Raw genomic sequence first — 27,266 nt, forward strand, 5'->3', positions numbered from 1 at the left:
TTGGGGCTCCTCTGGGTTATACCTGACCCCTCCTTTTTTTCCTTTTTTTCTTTTTTTTTTTTTATTAAGACAGAGTTTGGCTCTTGTCGTCCAGGCTGGAGTGCAATGGCACGATCTTGGCTCACTGCAACCTCCGCCTCCTTGGTTCAAGCGATTCTCCTGCCTCAGCCTCCTGAGTAGCTGGAATTACAAGCATGCACCACCATGCCAAAGTAATTTTGTATTTTTAGTAGCTTAGGGTGCAGTTATTAGTGGAGACTGAGAGGAAGTTTTGCTGGGGACTGGAATTCCAGATGGCCTAGTCTTTGGGCCCCTGTGGTGGCAGTGGTGAGCTCAGCATGCCTGTCTTTCAGTCCCAAGCATGAAGGACAGGATGCTTGGGATGGGTTTTTCCATGTTGGTCAGGCTGATCTCGAACTCCTGACCTCAGGTTATGCCCTCGCTAAGGCCTCCCAAAGTGCTGGGATTATAGGCATGAGTCACCGTGCCTGGCCCCCTCCTCATCTTTTTAATCCCTAGGCCTAGCATTTTTAGGTCTCTAATAAATAATTGTGCCTTTAGAGAATGGAAACTTGTTTTATTTTTCTGTGTTCCTTACAGAACTGAGTTTTGCAAACAGAGGTCATTTAGAATGCTTTTTACATTTAATAATATAATTTCATAGTCATCTATAATTTCCTGTTCTGTGTGCATGTGAAACCACCATTTATGGATAAAGTGTCCTCAAAGCATTCTGACTACTTTTGAAATTAAATTTATCTGTCCTCTCTCATTTCCATGTATTATAAAGTATTTGTGTTACTACTTTCCATTTCACCTATGTTTTAATTATCACTAGGTTTTAATTTTAATAGTGAACTTTGTAGTGCTAATTGATTTTTCCTTGCTTATATACTTAAAAACATGTCTCTAAATCTGCTGAGAAAGAAAATTGGCCTAATAAGAAGTATTTATTGCTAATTCACTTTATACTTAATATTGCTTTACCAGATTTTTAAATATGAATGACACCATTTACTGGAACAGAAAATTTCACAGCGTTTTTACATTAATTCTTCCTCTAATTCTTGCCAATTTGCTACAACAATGTAATTGCATTGCCTACATTATGGTTAACAGGAAAGATTAGGTATGTAGCATTTTGTTGTCTTTGACAGCTTGATGAATTGTGACTTGAAGTGAGCAAGTGCCTTTGTTCTAATTGTCTCTTTTCCATTAAAGCTGAGAACTATACTTCGGCATTGAGAGACTACTCTTCCTTACTGCTTTTAAGTTAGAGCTATTCACACTGATGAATGTTCTCCACCTAAATTGTGGAGGTGGCTCTTTGTTTATGTTTCACCCTTTTTATCATTTCAAGGCTAAAATTGATGAAGATCAGTCAATACTAGAGACTGAAAAAGATTCTGAAGTAAAGTGATTTCAGGAAACAGAATGCCTTCTCCTACTTCCCAGAGAACTTGATGAATAAAATAAAAGAATCCTCATGCCATTGTTGCCATGTATCCTATGCAGTGTTTTTATGTATTTGGTAGGATGAATCTGTGGTTGGTTAATTCAGTGGTCCAGCCTAATTAACCTAGGGTAACACCACAACTTTCATCCCTTCCAGTGCATATTTACATTTCTCTTTTCAGAGCTATAAGTTATTTCCAAGTGGTCGCTTCGTGGTCATTTATCCACTCATTTATTTATACTTAATTAATTTCAGTCATTTGATACATTTTCACTGAGAATCAACTTTAAGCCTGGCTCTGTCTTATAGGTTGTGTGGACAATAAAAATGAATGTAACATATCCATGTCCTAAAGGGGTTACATTCTGCTCATTGGGTGATCAGATGAGAGACTTTGACCCCAACCGTGAAAACTCTTTTTTTGGCTTCAAAGGACAATATAGTAACAGTTTGTGAGAGGGAAGGCAGCTCCATTTGGAAATGGTTGGAAGAAATTTGTTGGATATATTCACTGTACAGCACAATTCTAGTGATTGCCTTTCATATGTCCATAATAAGTACATGAAGCCCCCACCAGTGTGGGATTGGGAAGAAATATGTTTGAGATTTTTAAATCTTCTTTGCTAGGTTAAGGGGTTTGGTGTTGACTTTATTCTGAAGTTGAGAAGAGACATTAAAACTTTTACAGAAATGAATGATGGAAATATTTCCAAGGTTTGAGAAGCTAAATGGCAGCACTGAGAGTCAGTTGAGGAGAAAGGTTATTAAATCTTCAGTTTTTGATAAGGTAAAATAAATGTTTTTAATACATTTATGGTAGAAAAAATGACTACAGAGTCAGCTGATTTAACTGTTAATGATGAGTGCCATAAAAAAGAGGGTGGCAGTTGGCGTGCCTTACTCCCTTTCTACTTGACTTCATGTGCCCATCTGCTAATTTTGTTTTCCCAGTAATTCTGGCTACTCCATCCAAATGCCCTATTGACTTGTGCTTGACTCCTGGCTTGCCTCAGAGGAAAGCATCAGTTTCTATTACTTGGTAGCATTGGAGAAAATGTGTGAGACTCAGTAAATGGAGAACTTTGTCAGCACAAAGCAGGTGAATCTGTTCCAGTGTGTTTCAAAGACGTTTTCAGGTCAAGGACATTCCAGTCAAAGGAAGCGCAGCTGTTGGGTGGTGAATTATTACATCCCTAGGAAGAGAAACTACTTTGATGCCAGAGTCTTTAAACACCTGCCATTGATGAGATATCCAATGGCTGGCAGAATAATGTAGTGGCCTGAGTCAGGAAGAGGTCATATTAATATTTGGGTCCCTTGCTTGGCTCACATTCCATTTTCTGTCCAAAGAAGGTAATTTTTGGATGCCCGCTCCTTAGTTTCTTTTATCTTTACTCATTTTCTTTCCTAGGCTTAGTGTCACTGGCTCCGTCTATAGTGTCTGTCTGAATAATAGATGTTTATTTGAATAGTTTAGAGCTGTAGCTGGTCTCCTTTCATTCATAGCGCCCCAAGTTGATGATTGTTAGGTCCAGGAAGGACACCTGGTGACCAAGAAGTCCTTAACATTTCCCTCAGCTTAATTTTAGACAAGCTTCTTCTTAACTCTAGGCCCCTACCTCCCTTTTCTTAGAGCATTTACTTTAGAAAATTGTAATTGTAATTTTTTTTTTCCTTCTTCTAGATCGAAATCTTTTTAAAGCTTCTTGCCATTTTTTATAAGCCAGGAATATCTTTCTCAAGGACATGGGAGCCACCCCTTTGAAATGTAATCATCAAAAAAGAAAATAGAGCTGCTTCTATGTTCCACTCTCTCTGGGAAAGCTGAATCCTAACTTAAGCAGAAAATACCTTGCTCCAAGTTGTAAAATTATTACCTCTTATGAAGATACAAGAAAGTTTACTTTTTCTTTAATTGGGTAAAGTCCGTTAAATACAAATGGCCTGCAATTTCTCCACCTCCTCTCTCTCCCTGCCTTCAAGTTTTCCCCAAAAGCTTTTATGTTACATTTCAGTGGTGGGTCAATGACTCTTTTGCATAATAACAGGCAACCATGAAGGAACATGCAACACTCTATTTTGGGCTTTATGTTCTTGGAAATAGCAGAGTTCAGCTCTATTCCTTCTCTGGGGCAGAAAAGTGGAAGGGCTGATGACTGAATATTCTGTAGACACAGACTGGATGAGTTAACCGTAATGTGTACCAAGTGTGAAAGGCAGTAGGTTCTTTGTAGTGTCTGATCTATGCAGTGATTGGTAGGTGGCAGCAAAATCTACAACCCGAAATCTCAGAGTGAGGATTTCCTGGGAAAGATACAACACAACATAATGACGCTGCTGTAGGTAACTAGTAGGAAGAAGGTGGGGTTCAGGAGCATTGAGATGGTCAGGAAGGGTGATAGACTGGGAGTGGTTACTTGGGTTGTAAATGGGTTAAAGACAGATGGCTGATACAATTACAGAGAGGAGCTACACTGAGGGCAGTGGCTGAGGATGAGGGGAACTAAAAGGTATTTTTAAATGTTACAAAAACTAGCAACACTTTGGTGGAGGGAAGATCGAGACTTTTTATTGAGAATGAAAATACTAGGTATAAGCCAAGAACAGAAGCTGCTCAGAAATGCTTCCAGATTGATTGACCTGAATGCCTGGAAAGTATTTGGCTGCCTCTTCTGTGAAACATGCAGACAACTCAATGAATTGAAGTGAAAACCTGAACTAGTTGATTTAAGGAAATGTTGATTAAATCGCATTTCAATTGGCTACTGATCATTTTGTTGGAGGAGGATCCTGGAAAGTGGAGGGGCTCTGAACTGTGCTTGTTCTTCTCTGTTAATCCTGCCTTTGATCAGTATGATTGTTCTGAGCGCATGGACCTACTGATCAGGACCTACTGATCAGGTGCATTCATTGTGACTGGTGTTGGTGGCTTCTTTAGTAGCTGAATGCTTGGCTCAGAACTGCTTAATAACTTAAAACTTGTCAATGGTTGTAACACTGAAACAATGTCACCTCTGACAAGATGTTTAAAAAAAAAACAAAAAGGTACTCTCCTCATCCAAGCATCATTGGAGGCAAGGGTGCTATAAAACCAATCTCCTATTCTGGCCCATGAAAGTCATTAAAAGTCACTGGTACTGGGAGATTCACTGTGGTCTATTGAGGCTTACAAATAAGAAACTGTTATTCTTGTAATGCAGCATCTCATTACAATGACTGAACAAATAGCCGTCACCTGTGATATTTTATATGTATCCTTGGGTATTGCTAATGCTCTCTTTTCCATACCCCTTTAATAAAACCCCCACATCAGTTTCTCTTTAGTTGACAGGCAACACAATATGTTGTTACTTGTCCAAGCTTCCCTGGCAAGTGAAACTGGACAAATCTGAATACATTGTGGACTAATAGATGAGATCTAAACATTCCAGGGTATGGATATTATTTTGATAGTTGTCGCCAATGAAAAAAGAAAAACCTCTTCTCATTGCGTTACATGGCATCTAACCCCAAGTGACTAAATATGCATAGGACCTTAAATCTGGATAGACCTTAGATGTGGAAGACTGGCACACTTGGGAGCTAACTAGACTTCAATCCTTAGAGATAATTCAGTCTATTAAGTTACGTTTGATGACTTTTCTGTCTCCCCCTGGAAAGAAGGAGGCCCATCAATTGTTTGACCTCTTTGGATATTGGAGAAAATGAATTCTATACTTGTACATGTTACTACAATCTGTATCCCAAGGCTGTAGGTACTGTTCAAACGTGATGGGCAGGCCGCAACCTTGAAAATCCTCCTTAATCAGTGAGAAGAACCCTGTTCTTGGGCTATCAATTACTTCAGGGCCCAAATTCCTTATTCGTAAGACCAATCTTATAGCTATTCAGAGCCTTACCAAGAACAAACAAACAAAAAAAAAACAATGATAACCTCCACCAGTGTTCAGTGGCTTCTGGGTTCTTGGATTTGAGAACTTTATTCTGTGTTTATCAACAACTGTTAGCCTGGGATTGGGCCCTACTGAAGTCAAATCATTTTCACTAAAGGAAGATTTGTGACTTTTACCTGCAAAGCATTCTTACCAAACCAAAAATGATGTAAGAATTTTAAGGTAAGGTAAGCCCAAAAATAATCTGTCGAAAAATGGACATGATACAACTGATCAATAGCTAGAGTTGGTTTCTGAGTCTGAATCAGCTTTATGAACAGGCAACTCCCTACTCATTTCTCATCAATTGGCCCACCTACACCTTTACCCAAATTTGAAAGATTGTTCACTGAAACCCTTAGCACAGTAGGAGTTTTGCCAATAAGACTTTGCACCTTAGAAAAGGCATGAGTCACTGATTTAAAAAAAAAAAAAAAAAACTTTTCTCCAAGGTGGATAAATCCTATGCAATGCCACAATCATCTGCCAAACATAGTGATGGTAAATTCTTGATAACTCACGGCATTGGTGGTTCTATACAATAAATTAAACTTTTGTCATCTTGATCATGGAGTAGTCCATCTGAAATTGACTGAAATACAAATCGATATAGATGCATGGTATGTTATTATACTTGACTGAAATAAAGATCTATATAGATACATGGTATAGTTATTATAGACATGGTACGTTAATACATGGTCTGGCTTTGAGTCTCTCGTGACTAGACTATTAAAGGCAAGAAAGTGCTGCCTTTAGCAGCTGCCTCTCATTGAAACAACTCAATCATGAACTCAATCTTAGTGTTACATGTGTACATGTCCATGTGATGTGACCACAGTTAAAAGAAGTAATTTGAGCGTGGTGTGGTGGCTCATGCCTGTAACCCCAGCACTTTGGGAGGCTGAGGTGGGTGGATCACAAGGTCAGGAGTTCAAGACCAACCTGGCCAAGATGATGAAACCCCATCTCTACAAAAAAATACAAAAATTAGCCAGGTGTGGTGGCAGGCACCTGTAAACGCAGATACTCAGGGGGCTGATGCAGAGAACTGCAGTTCGTGCTGAAAAATCCAGACAGATATATGTAGCCATCATCTCTACCCATGCTTGTTTTACCCAGGTTTGCACTCATCATAGTAACAGAGTTACCATATTTGACTAGGATGACCAATGGAAAATATCTTGACATTAATAGAATCCTGTATTTGTCACCCATTCTAGCCTCTTGATTAATAACATCTAAAAGGTTAGCTGAACTGGCTCCCTCCTGCTCTATAAAAATTGTGTACTGCCCTATCTCCGCTATCTTAGCTGAGCAACAGTATATCCAGGACTCATAGGGTAATAAGCCAGGACAATTTGAGCAGAAACAGTTTGGCCATCTTCAATATTTTCAGAATTTATGTTTGCTTTTACAATGGTACATGGATGTATATGGTTTATGACTCCGGAGGGTGGATGGGTAGTGTATGACCTTCGTGGGTGGATGAGTGTTTATGACCCTTGGTAGGTGGATGGGTGTTGTATGGTCTTGGTAGGTGGATGGGCAGTATATAACCTTGGTGGGTGGATGGCTGGTATATGACCTTGGTGGGTGGATGGGTGGTGTATGACCTTGGTGGGTGGATGGGCAGCCTATGGCCTTGGTGGGTGGTTGGGTGGTGTATGACCTGAGTGGGTGAATGAGTGGTATATGACCTTGGTGGGTGGATGGCTGGTATATGACCTTGGTGGGTGGATGGGTGGTTATGACCTTGGTGGGTGGATGGGCAGCCTATGGCCTTGGTGGGTGGTTGGGTGGTGTATGACCTGAGTGGGTGAATGAGTGGTATATGACCTTGGTGGGTGGATGGCTGGTATATGACCTTGGTGGGTGGATGGGTGGTTATGACCTTGGTGGGTGGATGGGCAGCCTATGGCCTTGGTGGGTGGTTGGGTGGTGTATGACCTGAGTGGGTGAATGAGTGGTACGTAATCTTGGTGGGTGGATGGGTGGTATATAATCTTGGTTGGTGGATGGGTGGTGTATGACCTTGGTGGGTGGATGGGTGGTATATGATCTTGGTGGGTGGTTGGGTGTTGGATGACCTGAGTGGGTGAGTGAGTGGTATATGACCTTGGTGAGTGGAAGGGCAGCATATTACCTTGGTGGGTGGGTGGATGGGTGGTACATAATCTTGGTGGGTGGATGGCTAGTATATGACCTTGGTGGGTGAATGGGTGGTGTATGATCTTGGTGGGTGGATGGGTGGTGTATGACGTTGGTGGGTGGAAGGGTAGCATATGACTTTGGTGGGTGGATGGGTGGTATATGACCTTGGTGGGTGGATGGGTGGTGTATGTTGCTCAGTCTGGGGATACCTGAAGAGACATGAATCTGGATAGTGACATTGCCTCTTATGGTTGTACAACTATTTTTTTTTACCCCCAGAGATTGTTTTCAATAAGAATGAATCCTGAGTCCCTGCAGGACGTTTTTTGTTTGTTTGTTTCCCAAAAGTATATATAAAGCCTGGCTTTTAATCAAAAAGGGATGACAGACTTTAGGCATTAATATCTCTGATCCCAGAAAGTGTGCAATAGGTGTAAATTTCCCATTTCACAAATGGATGCAAAGGCCAAAATGATTTTTTACAATGTTTTAAGCAGTGACTTGCTATCCAGGCAGCAGGAGACCTCCCAGACAACTATGCAAGAATGACTCTGACTCAGGATCCATTAGAGCTAGTAAGAAGGCTCACATTTAATGAACCACCAAGGGCCACGGGATAGACTGAGGAGAAAAAACTTTGGATGTTTTTGAGGCTCATCCTCCTCCCAAATCCTCCTCACAAATACCTACACACCTTTGGTGGCTTAGCAAGTGGCTGGCACAACACTTTTGAATTAGTAAAACAGTCTGATACCAGAAGCTAAGCTCAGAGGCTCTCCCGCTGTGCTGTACCCAAGCATGCCTCTCTACTTGCCATCAAGAGAATGGAAGAGCCATGTACTCTGCTGCATCTCTGCTTGTGAGTTTCCCCAATAATCCTTATTTTATTTTACATTTACACTTAGAGTGGTGTGGTATATGTGTGTCCATGCATGACAAATGCAGAAAGAACATATAGGTAGACATTTCTAGCTATGGACCTTTGTTTAAATTCCAATGGTAGGGAAGAGGAAGATCTATTAAGAACCCAAAGGGGACCGCAACATTTGTCTACATTATTTCAAGTAGATGCAGATAATTTAAAAGCTATGAATATGTAATGCATAATTTAAAAGGTTTCAAATGTAAGATGTAAATGTGTTGTAACAGGACTATGCCTAGAGGAAAATATTACAAGACCTTTAGTGCACGTTGATAACTCTGCTTCTATTACCATTAGATTATAACTGCAAAAACCTATACACGAAGTACAATAAACCACTATGCATAGTTTTAGTTTGGTGAACAATGTTTCAAATAAAAGGATCTTACCTAATGGAAAGGGATACACATGAGTTTTCTTTCCAGTGGGATTTCAATAAGTACGACATACTTACTACGGACCATCCAAGGTCACACCTACTACTACAAATCTCCTGTGGTATGGTTATTGTGAGACCAATGATGATTGATGTTTCTGTATGGTATTGAAAGGAACATTTATGACTTCAACGCAATTCTTAGTTACAAAAGTTAGATTTTTGGTTTTGAGTGACTAGCAATCACAGTAAATACAGAGTGTATTATATTGGTTCTAAACTTTTGCATATCCTGTAAGTTTGGAAACATTAAGTCCAAAGGGGCAATTCTAGAAGAATTTTGCATCAGGAGTGAAAGCTCTGCTGCAGAGAACAGGCAGGAGAAGTTAGTGGAATTGGAAGATGGAATATAGAACAATTTCCTGAAAAAAGGGAGTGTCTTGGAAGTTGCAAGTAACTGAACCTCTAGTCAGGTAAAGAACTCAAAGTCTTAGAGACAGTTGTGACAGGCATGGCCACTATTCGCTTTAGACACTTTGAAAGGATTGAAATTGTAATACTCCTCACTATTGGACTTATAAAAAATACATTGGGAGAAAAATGATTACTCCTAATATGGAAAATCAGAAATAGTTACAGTTAATGTGACTCATGAATCTTCAGGAAGAAACAGAATAAAGAAAATAGCTGGAGTTTCATCATTGTGCAGAAAAAGAGCACTTCTTCAATATTATGGAAATTATTAAAAATTTTAGTGGCATAACTTCTAAAATGATTAATGACAAGGGTCAGAGCACCAATGGTCATTGTCCTTTAAAAGGAACAGAATTGAACCTGAGGCAAAGTAGAAGTCTAAATATGGTGATAGACTTGGCCTGTCGATTGTTAGAGATTGAGCCAACCCATTCCATTAGAAAATCATGAAATTCCTTTGACTTGATGAGCTACTTAATAATAATATTCTTCTTCAATTTGTATAATTGCTATATGTTGGGTGCACATTCTGTAAATTATACCTATAAACTGGGAAGATGGCCAAGGTTCCCCAAAATGAAACATACCATTTGGAAAGATTTTCATGTTGTAAGAAAATGGTCCCAGTAAAACAAAAAGAATATCACACGATGAAGGAAGCCTCTCTGGAAATCATTGAAGTATCTAGCAATATGACTATCCTAGATAGTTCATATAAATGGAATTATACAATATTTGTCCTTTTGTGTATGGTTTATTTTACTTAGAATAACGTTTTCAATGTTCATCTATGCTGTAGTGTGTATCAGATATTCATTTTTATTTCTGAGTAATATTTAATTGTGTGTTATCTATCACATTTTGTTTATCCATCCATCTGTTGATACATACTTTGATACTTTCTATTTTTTTGGCTATTTTGAATATCTTTTCTAGGAACCAGCAAACTGTTTTCCACAGTGGCTATACCATATTACATTCTTTTTTGTTTTGAATTGTGGTAAGTACACTTAACGTAAGATCTACCCTCTTAACAAGTTTTTGTTAATGTACCAGCAATGTACAAAGGTCCAATCCCTCTACAGTTTTACTAACACTTAGTTTTTTTTAATTATAGCTATTCTAGTAAGAATCAAATGGCATATCATTATGGTTTTGATTTACATTTCCCTAATGACTAATAATGTCGAGCATCTTTTCATGTGCTTATTGGCCATTTTTATAACTTTTTTTGAGAAATGTTTATTCAAACTCCTTGGCCATATTTTAATGGATTTTGTGTTTTTTGTTGTTTTGTAGGAGTTCCTTAGCTATTATGAAAATGAAACTCTTATCAGATATGTAATTTGCAATTTTTTCCTCCCATTCTTTGGGTAGTATTTTTACTTCTTGATCTTTAATACAAAAACATTTTTAATTTTGATGAAGTCCAGTTTATCTATTTTTGTTGCTTTTGCTTGTGCTTTCAGTGGCATATCTAAGAATTCATGGCCCAAACCTAGGTCATGAGGATTTACTCTTATGTTTTATTCTAAGAGTTTTATGATTTTAGTTTTTACACTTACATTAGTAATAAAATTTTAGTTAATTTTTATATACGCCGTGAGGTGAGAATCCACATTCATTCATTTACATGTGGAAATCCAGTTGGCCCCGTATCATCAATTGAAGTCACTATGCTTGCCTCATTAAATAAACTCTGAAAATTTGTTAAAAATAAATTAGCACAATAGGGAAGTTATAATTATCAATAATTTGTCATATATTTTAAAATGGATGGAGAGAATTGTAATATTCCCAACACAAAGAAAAATGTTTTAAGTGATGGGTAACACAATTACCCTATTTGATCATTGCACATTGTATATATGTATGAAAATACTACCTGCACTTTCAAAATATGTACAGCTATTATATATCAATAAAAAATACAATATAAGCAAGCCCTAATTATCCGATATAATTAAAAAGCAAAATCTGATTACGGGAAAGAGGCATGGCAGGGTGTGGCTAAAGAGACAGGAAGGAGTCTCATCAGTAAAAGGCTCCCCTGTGTTTCCTCCTCACAAGACCTAAACTACTGGTGGAAGTAAATGGAGTATAGAGGAGATTCTAGCACAGAAGAGTGGACAAAACTCTTACAAGCTTTAAGCAGATGTCCCATCTGGTCAACCTATCTTGAGAAACCAATGTACCTGAAACATGGATGCATCTTCTGCCTCAACAGTGTCAATTCACAGCAGAAAGCGCCCTGTGGAAAAGGTTTATTGTTCTTCTTTTGCATAGTGGTTTCTCAGAAAAATGACATCAGGTACAACTGGCAGCTAGGAAAGCTGATGCCCAATATCAAGGAAATGGAGCCACAGCTGGAAGCTTTTCTACAGATGAACCCTAGAATGCTGAAGTTCCGAGCGGATGTGACCTTGGATGTTGGCACGGCCCATAACTTCCTTATTATTTCTGATGACCTCTGGAGCATCCCATGGAAGCATATCAAACAGAATCAGCAAGAGCTTGCTGAGAGATTCGACTTCACAGTTTGTGTCTTGGGCTCTCCCCCTTTTACTTCTGGTGACCATGACTGGGAGGTGGGTATGGGAACAGGCAAAGAATGGGACCTGGCAATTTGCAAAAAATCTCTTGATCAACAAGGAAAGATTACACTTCAGAGTGGATTCTGGACTGTGAGTTTGAGGGCAGGAGGCTACTTCTTTGCCAACACAAGGCCTGTCCCCCATGTGGACCCCAAGTTACAGCAAATGGGGATTTTCTTAGATACGAACATGGAAAAAAAATATTTTCCTAAATAGAAGATGGATCCCAAATCCTTACACCCATGTTTCTGCTGAGGAGCTGCCATATCCATTTTTTTTTTTTTTTTTTTTTTTGGCTCCTTCAGCTCTCCTAGATCAGCGTGTCCTGAGTGTCTGTCCTGTGATGAACCTGGGCACTGCCAATTTTCCAGTCCATCCTGGTAAGGATGAATAAAGCTCCATTGCAAAGAAACATAAACAGAAATTACTTGTTGGTTAGACCCAGAAACTTTCTGCTCGATATTGTGAACAAAAGTTCTCTGAAAAGGAATTTGGAGGAAAGGGGTTTTATTCCATTGAACAATTTGCAAACCAGAGAGATGCAGCCTTTGATGTAAAATGAAGGTGCATGTTCCAGAGAACAAAGGGAGGATTCAGTTTTTGTAGCAAAAGTTCCTTCCTAGATTCCCAATGAGGTCTGTTTATTCAAATAAGGAATTCAAACCTGCTTAGTTCTGAATGGTTGGTTTATACAGATAAGCCCTGCTTGGTTAATAAAACTGAGGCCTGAGTGGTTGGTAAAGGTGATCTCTGAAGTTCCAAAGTTAAACAGAGGTCTGGATTTTCAAAGAATTCTTTTCAAAGAAAGAATACATGTGTAATGTATAGTCAACAAATGGCCACTTGGCTCTATTTAAAATTGAGGCTCATTTGGCCACCTGGGCTCCATCTTGAATGATTGGTTCCTTCAGGTTCACATTTGTTCACAGTATAAATATTATACAAATCATAGAAGAAAAATGTGGAGCATTCTATGATGCAATTAACCTAATTAGAGTCATTAGAATATAAATTGAGTTTTAAATATTAATTCTTGTCACCACCAAACTCGTTGGGTTTTGTGTTTATAGTTTGTTTCCTATAGATCTGTCTGTATTCTCAGATTAATTTCCAAATGTTTTACTTTTTATTTCTGTAAGTTCAACTTAACATATCATAGATGTTATTAAATGCACATTTTAATGTAAAAAACTCAATTAGTCATAGATGTAAGGGGTTATTTCTGGACTCTCAAATCTATTCCATCTGTTTATATGTCTATCCTTATGCCAGTGTCATACTGTTTTCATTCTTGTAGCTTCATAGTAAGTTTTGAACTAAGGATGTGTGAGACCCCCAGCTTTGTTATTTTTCAAGATTATTTCAGCTATGCCTGATTCCATATACATTGGAGGACTGGCTTGTAATAATAAATGCAAATGCTAGAAACACACCAATTAAGATACAGAGATGGTCACATTGAATAAAATGTATGCTGTCACAAGAAAACAACTTCAAATGCTAAAGATAAATGATAGACCACGGGACAAGTTTCAATACTTTTAAGACTGAAATCATATACACTATGTTGTTTGACTGCAGTAGAACTAATCTAAAAATAAATAACAGGAGAAAAGCTGGAAATACACAGGTACATGGAAATTAACCAACATACTTTTCAACAACCAGTGGTTCAAAGAAGAAATCACAAGGCTAGAAAATAATCAGAGACAAATAAAAATGAAAACACAACTACCCAAACCTATGGGATGCAGTAAAGGCAATGCTAAGCAAGAAATTTACCTAAACATGGCTATACAGGATTTTTTCCCAGAGGTTACTTTTTAAAAAATTTTTTGATCTAATTGTACATTAACGTGAATGTGTAAGAAATAATAGCGAGATCCCATACACCATTTCCTTAGTTTTTCCCCATACTAACATCTTTCATACCTAGAGTACGTTATCACAATTAGGAAATTGAGATAATCCACCTGTCTTCTTCAGATTTCACCTGTTTTACATGCACTAATTTGTGTGTGTGCATTTCTTCTATGCAATTTTTTTCACATGTGTAGATTTGTGTGACTATTTTAACACTCAAGATATAGAGCAGTTCCATCACAAGAATCTGTAATCTACCCCTTTAATAATCATAGCTACTTTCGCCAGTCCTACTGTCCCCTGCTTTCTAACCTCTATCAACTACTAATCTATTTGCTATTTCTATAATTTGTCATTGAAGAAATGTGACATAAGTGGAACCATATAGTTTGTGACAATTCAAGATTGGTTTTTTCACTCAGCATAATTCTCTTGAGATCCATCCAACTTGTTGCATTTATTACTACCTTTTTCCTGTTTTATTGCTGAGTGGTATTCTTAACATGGATGTACCAAACTTTCTATTTTGAAGGATATTTGAATTGTAATCTGGGCCCATTGTGAATAAAGACACTATAAATATTCCTCTACAAATTTTTGTGTAAACTCATGTTTTCATCTCTATAGTGAAAATATCGAGTTTTGTGGTAAGCACATATTTAATTTAATGGGAAACTGCTCTACTGCTTTCCAGAGTGTTTGTACTATTTTGCGTTTCCACCAGCAATATATGAGTCATACATTTCCCTTAAAGTTTGAGGTGTCTATGCTACTGTAACAGAACAACTGGGCTGAACTCAAAGCAGGTTTAGGGAAGAAACAAAAACCAAATAAAAGAAAGAAAAAACAACCAACCCACCAGCTTTCTTCTGCATTCTGTAGCTGAAGAATTTCCTTTTCCCATTTCCTTTGCTTTAAAAATATAATTTCTTTAAGAGAATATGCTACCCATGCTCTCTGTGAAGTTCTTGGTCTCAGCTTACTTTCAGATCAAATGTCAGAGATAAAGGAGGAAAAAACCCTACTAACTTGCTGCCATACTGGACTTTATTCAATTTTTGACTTTCCTACCCAATCTGTCTGTTACAGCCTATTTTTTAAAGTCTTTGCATTGTTTCTCCTTGTATTCCATCAAGAGTTTTAGTTATTATCATGGAAAGCTATAAGCTGTAGTAAACTTACTTCATCTTGGACACTACTAGAATCATTTCACACAAATTTATGAATTGTCAAACTGTTGGTATAATTTCAAATGCATCGCTTCTCCAGTATTTTTTTCTTTTCTAATCTCTTAGATCTCTTTCTTTTTGGCCAGCTAGGAAAGACGTTTGTAAATGTTCTAAAGGGAACAATGGCGGAAGGATGATTGACTTCTGAGCAATAAATATCATCCAGCTAATGATCGAATAGATGAGAATACAACTCCTGACAGTGAAGAGCATGAATGATGTGAAATATATGATATGCCTTGAAACCAGGACTTATTTGTAAATCTTTGAACATGACTCCCATTGCAACACTTTAACAGCTTTACATTTGTCAATGGGAGATGATTAAGTAAAAAGCTTGCAGAGTCAATCTTTTTATTTTTTAAAAAATTGGTAAATCCGGTTTCTATTTTTGTCTCCTCTCGTGTTCTTCCATTTAGCTTATCTTTGGGTGGAGAAAATCACTGCAGTTTCAGAAGGCATGAATTTAATCCATGATATATTAGGGTTTCCAAATTCCTTCTGGGATTCTAGTCTTTCCCCAGGAGAGATAATTAACCTTTGAAAGTAGTCATTTGTATAGTTTCACCTGTGGTTTGTTTTAAGAATTGATTTACCTCCTTCACCTTTCTGTGCAATCACTTTAGACTGCAGGTCTGATTGGTGAGGAAGTAGAAAAAGGTGGCTTTTACAAGGACATTTCAGCAGTGGCAACCCCTAAGTATGACATTTTAGTATTTTAACTCTATTTCCAAAATCTTCTCAGTTGCCTCTTTGTATCAACATGTCTTTAAAACTAGTAAGTCTAAGATAGTTTTTCTTCACTGGTGTACTGGAAAGTGCATGGAATTTCAACTGTAAAGGATTAACTTTGCATCCAGGTCTAACATTTACTAATTACATTACTTTAGACAATTTATTATTACTGAGCCTTGGATTCCCCATCTGGAGATGGGATTAATAATATCAATCACAAATAATTTTGTTCTAAATTTTGCATTTATACAGTTTCACACTTCATACCTGTGGGTTCCAGATCTGTAAAACATGACCAAAAACATTCAAAAAATTAATACAACACAATGCAACAATAAAAAAATACAAATAAAAATATAGTATAACAATTATCTAGATACCTTTTACATTGTATTAGGTATTATAGGTAATTTAGATACGATTTGAGCTATGTAGGTTATATGCAAGTACTACATACGTCATTTTATGTAAAGGACATGAGCATCTGCAGATTTTTGTATCTGGGGGCTCCTGAAAGCAATTCCTTATGGATACAGAGAAACAAGTGTGTGTGTGTGTGTGTGTGTGTGTAGTGTATTTTATACAGCACACATAATACAGGAGTATTATTTTTATATACATAATTTATGCCTGAAGAGCAAAGATTGCTTCCTTAGTGGGAAAAGGCAGCTTAGAAATAGAAGTGCATTTCCAGGAGTAGTTTTTTGAATATTTACAATATCCTATACTATATTCCTACTTAGTACTATCTCTAGGTAGATTGCAGAAACTGAGGATACTCTCTATTTCAGTTTATAATTATATTTTGCAGGCTGTCTTTGAGGTTCTGGGTCTTTGTTCTCCCATTTTGGGATCTCCATATAAATTGATGTGTACTGTCAATTTTAGTGTAGTCAAATACATTTCAAAGCCAAACACCATGATGTTTAAAAAGGGACAGAGAACAATTATATTTGACAAACATTTTTTACATGACCTGAAAATGTCTTGGGATTAAAAACAATCATTTTATACTCTGATTTACTTGGAAGTGTTCAGTTGAAACTGGTGAAATCATTTCACTTTATTTTACAGGCTGATTGAAAAAGTTGGGGAAGTCTCAACACAGGTTTTGCATTGTGGCTTCTTGCTAACTGGGATGAGAGCTCCCAGAGGAGGAGGAATCAACAAGTTTATATTTAATATATTGGGAGTTGTTACAACGAACACTTTCATCATTTACGCAACTTTCATGAATACCCAGGAGATGGTAGTACTTTTCAGTTTTGGAAGGAATACTATTTATTGCGGAAAACACTTGACATAACTGTAAGGGAATGTGTAGTGTTAAAAATTGAAAGTCTGTAGTTACCTTTTTGTTTCATTTAGCATAAAACAGAAGCATTCATGTTTTTCTCACAATTTCAAAGTAAGCATGTGGAAATTTTTGTCATTCAAAGGAAAAATAAAATAAACAATTCACACTGAAAAATAACTACCCCAGAGCTTGGGAAATTTGTTTAAATATGAGTTTCAACTGATTGTCTTTTTTAAAAAACATCTTATTTCAATTCTTTGGTTATGTTCATTTTTAAATGAAAATTTGGAAATTGATGGAAGTTAAAGGACCACGTTTAGGAAGATCAGTAAAGTTTTAATTATACAATGTTTCTCATTTGTCTCCCTGAATGTCCTATTTGAAGGGTTCCTTGATGGCCCAATGGAACTGTCACCTCATTCTCTTTTCCTTTTCAAAGAGAATATTTTAGAATTTAATTCTTTAAAGTTTTTAAGAATGATTCAGAAGATTAAAGTCATTTTGGCAGATTGGTTCTCAAAATAAAACACATAAAATAAGCACTTTTTCTGAAAGGAATTGGAGCAGTTTTGATGTTCTCTTCCTGAGAATAAATAACTTGCGAAGACAGGGCAGAGCCTTCACAGCCTCTGTTTCTTTAACAGAGGTCCCATAACATAACAACCTTGATTCTTTCAAATGAAAGGTTTTACCAGGTTTGAATTAATTCACAAGCACTCTTGGAGATTAGTAAAAAGGCCACCTTTTTACTAAGAAGGCCACCTTCTTCCTCTCACCCCTGTAAGGGAAAGAGAAAGAAACATTTTATTTCCAAGCTTAGAAAAGATGAAGAATAGGCTCTTAAATCCCTAAGTAGAGTTCAATGTTTGATTTTATAAACCCAGTAGATAAGGGTCAGGTTATTGTAATAATACCATCACCACCAGACACACACACACACACACACACACACACACACACACACACACACATTTTTAAACCTTCTTTTCTATGAGAAGTCATCAAACAGGAGATGTCATTGGTAATATTTTTTATTTATTTACTGTTTAAAAACAATGGATACAAGTTAGACAAAATAGTGATGGTTAAGAGTATAGGCACGTGAAGTCATTCTTATGTACCGTAAGACCCTTAGTTTAGATGCTGGTTGTAACATTAAGTATCTATGTGACGTTGAACACCTTTCTTAACCTTTCTGTGCTTGAGTTTTCCTTTTTATCCAAAAATCATAAACATTACGTAATACATAACCTTTAAGGTTTGTAGGAGAAATAAATGAACTAACGTAAAATGCTGGCACAGTTGTCCCTCGGTACCTGGCAGATTGAATCTACAACTCCCTCAGATACCAATACCTGTGGATGCTCATCTCATAAAAAATGGTGTAGCATTTGCATATAAACCATTCCCGTCTCCCTGTATGCCTTATTTTTTAAATCTTTAATTTTTTAAAAAATATTGTAGAGACAGGTTCTCTGTCACCCATGCTAGAGTACGGTGGCATGATCATTACTCACTGAAGCCTCAAAATTCTGGGTTCCAGCAATCTCCCTTCTTTAGGCCTCCTAGGTAGCTATGACTGCAGGTATGTGCCACCACACCTGGCTAATTCTTTAAATTTTTAATTTTTTTCTAGAGGCTGGTCTCAAATTCCTGGCCTCAAGTAATTTTCTGTCATCGGCTTCCCAAAATGCTGGGATTATCGGCATAAATCATGGCCCTTGGCCCCCCCTTTGTATTTTAAGTCATCTCTAGATTACTTACAATACTTAACACAATGTAAATGCCATGTGATGTGGTTCGGCTCTGTGTCCCCACCCAAATCTCATATCCAATTATAATCTTCAGTGTTGAAGGAGGAGCCCGGTGATGGAAGGAGGTGATGGAATCATAGGAGTGGAATTACCCCCCTTATGTTCCTTGTGATAGAGTTCTCATGTTATCTGGTTGTTTGAAAGCACGTAGCACATTCCTTCTCTCTCTTTTCCTCCTAGGGTTCATGTGAGACTTGTCTGCTTCCCCTTCAACTTCCACCATGATTGAAAGTTTCCTGAGGTCTCCCCAGCCATGCTTCCTGTCCAGCCTATGGAACTGTGAGTCAACTAAACCTCCCTTCCTTACAAAATACCCAGTCACAGGTATTTATAGTAGTGAGAGAATGAACTAATACATCATGTAAATAATTGTTGGACTGTATTGTTTAGGGAACAATGGCAAGAAACAAGCCTGTACACATTCAGTACAGAAACGATTTAAAAAATATATTTTTGATCTGCGGTTGTTTGAATTCATGGATGCAAAACCCATGAATATGGAAAGCTGACTGAATGTGCTTAGCTTTAAATGGTTTTCAGCTGGTTTTATTGTCATCCTCATCATTTTAATAATTGTTACATCATTATTACTATGAGCCTAATTATTATTATATTCCCCAAATTTGTTTTATTGGATTATACCAATATTTTCCCTAAATAGATTACTTTGGTCCTATATTTAGTAGAGTGATGTGCATATATTTGCATATGGTGTGTTTCAGTATTTTACAGTTTGTTCTTTAGTTCCTAAAAAGTATAAACATAAGAGTAAAATAAATTAATATTTCATATCGTTCCTCTTACTAATGCATATACATTTTGATATAATAATTTTATATTTTAAAAATCACTCAAAATAATTTAAGAAACATTAAATTTTGAAGAGTTAAATTTAAATATTCAGTAAGAAGTTCTTAGATGTTTTAAGAACCTTTTTGAATTCCAGCAGCCCAGCATATTCTGTAAAGTTTAATATATGTTGAACGTAAAGTGAAGGTCTGTACCTTTTTAATACATGATCAAGTGAGGAGTTGAAAGGGAACAAGGACAAAAAAAGCAAAAACTCCAATTTTGTACCCTAATTCCATGTTTATTTCAGTACCATAAATGAAGCTATCCTACTTTTGAGAAAATGGCAGTGAGATACTTATTCCTCATGTCAGGATATTAAAGCTCATATGTATCAGGTATGGTGACTTACACTTACAATCCCAACACACTGGGAGGTCAAGGTGGGAGGATCACTCGAGGCCAGGAATTCCAGACCAGCCTGCACAAATCTTGAGAACCTACATCTATAAAAAATTTGAAAATAAAAATTTTATAGATAGCCAGATATACTGTCATATACCTGTAGTTCCAGCTCCAGATTCTTCTTTCTTATTTTTGGTGCTAGGTGGTAACTAATGAATTTTTTTTTTTTTCAATTAAGGAATAAAGTTATATACTAACTTTACATATATTTATAGTCTTCAGTAAAAAATTTGGTCCACATACAAAGGAGAATGAAAGCTTAAATTTTAACATTACACAAATCATCCCCAAATGACACCAGTCTTTTTCTTGGCATTGTGTGTATAAACACTGATGTATTTCGCGTACTTTGTATTAGTACATTCTCGCATTGCTAAAAATAACTACCTGAAACTGGATAATTTATAAAGAAAAGAGGTGTAATTAACTCATGGCTCTACAAGCTGTACAGAAAGCGTAGCTGGGGAGGTCACAGGAAACTTGCAATAATGGTGGAAGGCCAACGGGAAACCAGCACACCCTACATAGCTGGAGCAGGAAGAAGAGACAGTGAAGTGGTAGGTGCTACATGCTTTTAAACAACAAGGTATTAGCTCTTTCTGGACAATACCTCCTGGTTGTGCTGTTTTTAAAAAGATGAGATCTCCCTATGTTGCCATCCTCCTGCCTTAGCCTCCCAAGGAGCTGAAACTACAGTTATATGACAGTATGCCTGGCTAGCTATAAAATTTTTATTTTCAAATTTTTTATAGAGGCAGGTTCTCACGATTTTCTGCAGGCTGGTCTGGAACTCCTGGCCACAATGGGTCCTCCCACCTTGGCCTCGCAGTGTGTTAGGATTATAAGTGTGAGCCACCATACTTCTTGTGAGAAGTCAATCACAAAACAGCACTGGGGGTTGGTGGTAAACCAGTAGAAACCATCCTCATGGTGCAATCACCTCCCACTAAGCTTCACCTCTAACATCAGGAATTACAATTCGACATGAGATTTGGGTGGGGACACAGAGCCAGACCATATCATTCCACCCCGGCCCCTCCAAAATCTCATCCTTCTCACATTTCAAAACACAGTCATGTCTTCTCAACAGTCCTGCAAAATCTTGACTGATTCTAGCATTAACTCAAAAGTACAAGTTCAAAGTCTTATCAGACAAAGAAAGTCCCTTCTGCCTATGAGCACGTAAAATAAAAAGCAAGCTAATTATTTCCAAGATTCAATAGGGGTACAGGCATTGGGTAAATGCTCTTATTCCAAGTGGGAGAAATTCATCCAAGCAAAGGAACTACAGGACCCACACCAGTCTGAAACCCAGTAGGGCAGTCATTAAATCTTAAAGCTCCAAAATAATCTTTTGACTCCATGTTTCACATCCTGGCCACACCGATGCAAAGGGTCGGCTCCCAAGGCCTTGGGCAACTCTGCTCCTTGTCAATAGAAGGGTTTAAAGCAGCCCCCTTGGCTGCTTTCATGGGCTGGTCATATACCTGTATACTGGTGTTGAGTGCCTGTGACCATTACAAGTGCATAGTGTAAGGTGTAAGTGGATCTTACAGCTTCATTCTGGGGTCTGGAGAATGATGGCCCTCTTCTCATAGCTTCACTAGGCAGTGCCCCAGCGGGTACTAAGTGTGGGTGCTCTAACCTCACATTTCCTCTCTATACTGCCTTAGAGGAGGTTCTCCATGAGGGCTTTACCTCTGCAGCAGACTTCTGACTGGACATCCAGATGTTTCCATACATCCTCTGAAATCTAGGTGGAGGTTCCCAAGCCTCAACTCTTGTCATCTGTGTATCCACAGGCTTAACACCATGTGGAAGCCTTGGCAGCTTCTGGCTTGTACTCTCTGGAGCAGCAGCCTGAGCTGTACCTTGGTCCCTTTTAACCACAGCTGAACCTGGAGAGGCTGGACACAGGACATCATGTCCCAAGGCTGCACAGAGTAGCAGAGTCCTGGGCCTGGCCCATGAAACCATTTTCCTTCTAGGCCTCCAGTTCTGTGATGGGAGGGGCTACTACAAAAGTCTGAAATGCCTTGGAGGCATTTTTCCTCCACTGTCTTGTCTATAATTCAGCTCCTCTTTAATCATGTAAATTTCTGCAGCAGGTTTGAATTCTTCCCCAGAAAATGAGTTTTTGTTTTCTACCACATGGTCAGGCTAAACATTTTCCAAATTTTTCCTCTGCTTCTCTTATAAATATAAGTTCCAATTTCAAACCATCTCTTTGTGAGCATGTATAACTGTATGCTTTAAAAACAAGCCAGGTCACCTCTTGAACACTTTGCTGCTTAGACATTTCTTCTGCCAGATAAAAATACCAAAATCATCTATCTCAAGTTCAAAGTTCCACAGATTTCTAGAGAAAAGGCACAGTGCAAAAGTAAGAGTGTTCTTCAGTTCTCAATGATTTCCTCATCTCCAACTGAGACAACCTCAGCCTGGACTTCACTGTCCATATTACTATCAACATTTTGGTCACAATCAAGTGTAACTTTGGTTACAAGTGTCTAGGAAGTTCCAAACTTTTCCTCTTCTTCTTTTCTTCTAAGCCTTCCAAACTTTTCCCTCCTCTGCTTGTTACCTACTTCCAAAGTTGCTTTTACATTTTTCAGGTACATTTACAGCAATACCACACTCATGGTACCAATTTTCTATTATAGTCAATTCTCACATTGCTATAAAAAACTGCCTGCAAGAAATAATAGAGGTATATCTTCATGACTACTTGGTAGGCAATACTTTCTTAAATAGGGCGATAAAATTACCATCCATAAAAGAAAATTAGACCTCATTAAAATTAAAAACATCTATTCTTACAAAGAAACTATTGAAAGAGTGAAATAGCATACCAAAATTGCCTAACACAGTAATGAAGGCTGAGAAGTCTCAATGATCTGCTGTCTTCAAGGTGGATAACCAAGAAAGGTATTGGTGTAATTTAGTCTGAGTACGAAGGCCTGAGAATTAGAGGGCCTGTGGTGTAAGTCACGGCCTTAGTCCAGAAGCTTAAGAAACAGAAGCACCGATGTCTAAGGGAATGAGAAGATGGATGTATCATCTCAAGAACAGAGTAAATTGGCCCCTCCTCAGCCTTCTATTAATAGTTTAACTTAGGCCTTCAGTGGATGGTGGGGAGGATGCCTACCCACATTGGGGAGGACCATCTGCTTTCCTCATTTCACCAGGTCAAAAGGTGATCTCTTCCAGAAATACTGTAGCAGACACACCCAGAAATAATGTTTGACCTATTGTCTGGGCATCCCTTAGCCAAGTCAGGATAAACAAATCATAAAAAGAGATGGACAATACACTTAAAAATGAGCAAATATTATGTACAGGCACCACATGAAAGAGATATCAAACAGCCACCAGCGTGGTGGCTCACGCTTCTAGTCCCAGCACTTTGGGAGGCTCAAGTGAGTGGATGACTTGAGGCCAGGAGTTTCAGACCAGTCTGGCCAACATAGTGAAACCCCATGGCTACTGAAAATACAAAAAAAAAAAAAACCTTAGCTGGGCAGGATGACACATGCCTGTAATCCCAGCTACTCCAGAGGCTGAGACATGAGAATCACTGAAACCTGAGAGGCGGTGGTTGCAGTGAGCTGAGATCACGCCACTGCACTGCAGCAGCCTGGGTGACAGAGCGAGACTCTGTCTCAAAAACAAACAAACAACAACAACAAAAAAGTCAATAAACATGAGAAGGCGGTTAATATCATTAGTCACAAGGGAAATTCAAATCATGAGCACAAAGTTATACCACTTAAATCCATAAGAATGGTTAAAAAACTTGGAGAGAAATACCAGTGCCAAAAAGAAAGTGAACTATTTAGAACACTGATACTTTGCTGGTGGAAGTAGAGATGAAAGTAGCCCCTTTGGAAACCTGTTTGTCTGTAGCTATAAATCCAAGTTTCATGCCCTCTGTTCTGCCAGTCTCACTCCTGATTATACCATAGAGAACTGAGTCTTATGTATACGCATAGGCATTTACAAAAATATTTATTGCAGCAGTCTTCATATTAGCCCCCAAAAAGAAACAATTTGTAATTTCTTCCTAATTAAAATGGTTAAAATGTGGTATATCCACACAATTTAACACACATTGCAATAAAAAGTAATAAATTTCTAGTACATGCTGCAACATGGATGATTTTAAATATATAATCCTGGGTTATAAAAAAGCCCAACCCAAATAATACGTACTGTATGCTTCAAGTTACAAGTAGTTAAAAAGGAGCAAAACTCACGTATGGTGATAGAGATCAGAATAATCATTACATCTGGAGAAATTTACTGGGTGTCTGGATGCTGAAAATGGGGTATGTGTGTGTGTGTGTGTAGAAATTCAATTGTTGAGCTGTATGCTAAAAGTTAGTACACTTAGTATACTTTATTGTATGTAGTTAATTCCTCATTAGGAAAGAGAAAGGAAGAAGAAGGGGAAAGAGAGAAAAAAGAATAAATAAATGTCTCTCTATAGTATAACTAAATTTCTATTTGCTGTTTCTCTTATTTCAAACTCTCTCATTGTTTCCTAGGTTATTAATGTTTCTTTAATTTTACCTTTGTGAACCTGAGACTGAGTTTTCCTAATTTGTTTGACTTACCTGATTAGTCTTGCTATATCCTGAATTCTTTTGAAAATGAGTGAAATCTGATTTTCATTTTCATTTTTTTTTTTGCCAAAGATGAAACTGTAAATACATATTATTTACCTTATGTAGGGTAAAATCTGGCAGAAACAAAACCATTTGACATTGTAACACATCATTCTTGGCATTCATTGTGTATCCTAACTTCTTAGAATGTAATTTTAAGCTAACTGAGATTTATTTTCAGGTAAATACACTTTCTGGATATGACTGATGTTTCATTACCTGGCATAAATACAGATACTGGTGCTCTCTAATTCGTAACTATCCCTACCTAGTCATATTAAACTATGCTGAAGTTATCCTGCTTGTCCTTATATTTCATTTATGAGAGAGTAAAATTCAGATCTTTCATATCATAATTTTATCAGTTGCCAAATTTCTTTTTAGCTGCAGCCTTTTACAAAACCTTGTTTCCCTGCTATTATTCTCTGGCTCAGCAGTTTATTGTCTACTCTTTTACTTTCATTGTTTACACCTTTGTCAGAGGACTGACATGATTAAGATTCAGGCTGCGTAGAATCAAAGAGAAATGTTCTGAACCAAAATTGGAAAACATACCTAAATATTTGCGTTCAGCCTGGAGTCTCAAACAAATACATAAGGTGAGATGGTTAAGAAAAAGAGGCCCAAGAGGTCCCTGGAAAACCCCACCACCTTTATAGCCTCCAATTATTATACTTAAACAGAACTTAATGTAATATCTGAGTTTCATGATTCACTCTGTTTCTTCAGCACATGGCTGTTTGTTTTGTAAGAAAGGGGTCTTGACTTAGAGAGTGCCATGGTACTGCTAAATCCATCTCTGATCATCACGATTTTACACTGTGCCTGATCTTTTGATAAGTTATTTTTTCTATGTTGTTCAGAATAGTTCCGACAAGTATCTGAAATAAAGACACCAAGAAAGACAGAAGAATTATTTTCTTTTGCTAAGTAGCACACACTGTTGTTCTGCTCAATTGCCCTTAGCAATTACTGAACTTATGAGATTATGACAGCCTATCTCACGATTAATGTGCCAGAATTCTGTGGTAGCAGGCCGATGTTACCCTTCTGGGATATTGTCTGCAATGGCATCGTTTGTTAGCTTCTTCCCTGTCCTATGTTTCTTCGAATTCCATCATCCCTACCTCGCCATTCTTAGTCATCTTCTGGAGATACATTTTTACTACCGCACTAGCAAAAGAATCCTCTTCTTAGAATCTGCTTCTGGGGAACCTGGTCTAATAAAAACTATGAGCCAAATTGCAACTGCTTCTGGTCCATATCCACAATGAATTTCTAGAGAATTTAGTCGTCTTTAGTAAAATTCCATGACATTTATAAGACTGTATAAGTGTTTACAGTACTGATGTTATTTTAGATTGTTACCTTCTGAAAACCATAACTGATATTTTACATATTGAGAATAATGTTACTTTCTTTCGACTATGGTAAATGAACTTACAGTCTCCTGAAAAAAAAAAAAAAAAGTCAGACTGGATGTAGCTCCCTTAATTTGCTTATTATTTGATAGAGCAGTTATACTGTCCACTATGAAGTTTATTTTTGAAACTTTAGAAAACATATATGAATTGTTAATTTTTATGGGTTTTTTCTATGTAATAGTTGACTGCTAGTCAAACAGGATCAAAATGATATGATAGTACTTATTGCTTGTTGTGTAACTTAGTTTATATAAACACTAAAAACTGGAGTTGGTTCACAGAAAGCAGCCAGCTGGGAGCAGTGGGACCGGCTGCAGAGTCAGCAGACTGAGCTGACCCACAGGATCAGGTACACCACTGTGGCATTCACTGTGTGTCCTACCTCTGTGGTCTAGGAACTAACCAGGCAGTGACTGTGCTGGCTCAATTGCGTACCCAAGTACTGAGAGCTGTACCAAGAACTTTTTTTTTTCTTTTTTTTTTCCAGACAGAATCTTGCTCTGTTGCTCAGGCTAGAATGCAGTGGTGGGATCTCAGCTCACTGCAACCTCTGCCTCACAGGTTCATGTGCTTCTCCTGCCTCAGCCTCCTAAGTAGCTGGGATGACAGGTGTGCACCGCCACGCCTAACTAATTTTTTATTTTTAGTAGAGACAGGGTTTCACTATGTTGGCCAGACTAATCTCGTATTCCTGACCTCAGGTGATCTGCCAGCCTCGGCTTCCCAAAGTTCTGGGATTACAGGCCTGAGCCATGGCACCTGGCCAGATGAAACTTCTGAACCAGGAAGAGAAGCTCCTTCCTCTGTTTTGTCTGTCAACATCCCGCCAGCACTCTCTACTGACAAAGCCTAACATTGTGTCAGCTGCCTTGAGGAAACTGACATTAGAGTCCAGCTTCAACATCACAAAGAGTCAAGACATGCAAATTTGGAGCTGAGAGGAAATAAATTGACAATACACACAAAATTTATGTTTATCTTGCATTTAAAGCAAAGCGTCTATTAAATTTAGTTGTTGTGATTAACTCTACTTTAGAAAGCATAAAGTAACTGTATTAGTCAAGGTTTTCTAAAG

Source organism: Colobus angolensis, unplaced genomic scaffold, assembly GCF_000951035.1.
Source record: "Colobus angolensis palliatus isolate OR3802 unplaced genomic scaffold, Cang.pa_1.0 Scaffold373, whole genome shotgun sequence".
Taxonomy (NCBI): domain Eukaryota; kingdom Metazoa; phylum Chordata; class Mammalia; order Primates; family Cercopithecidae; genus Colobus; species Colobus angolensis.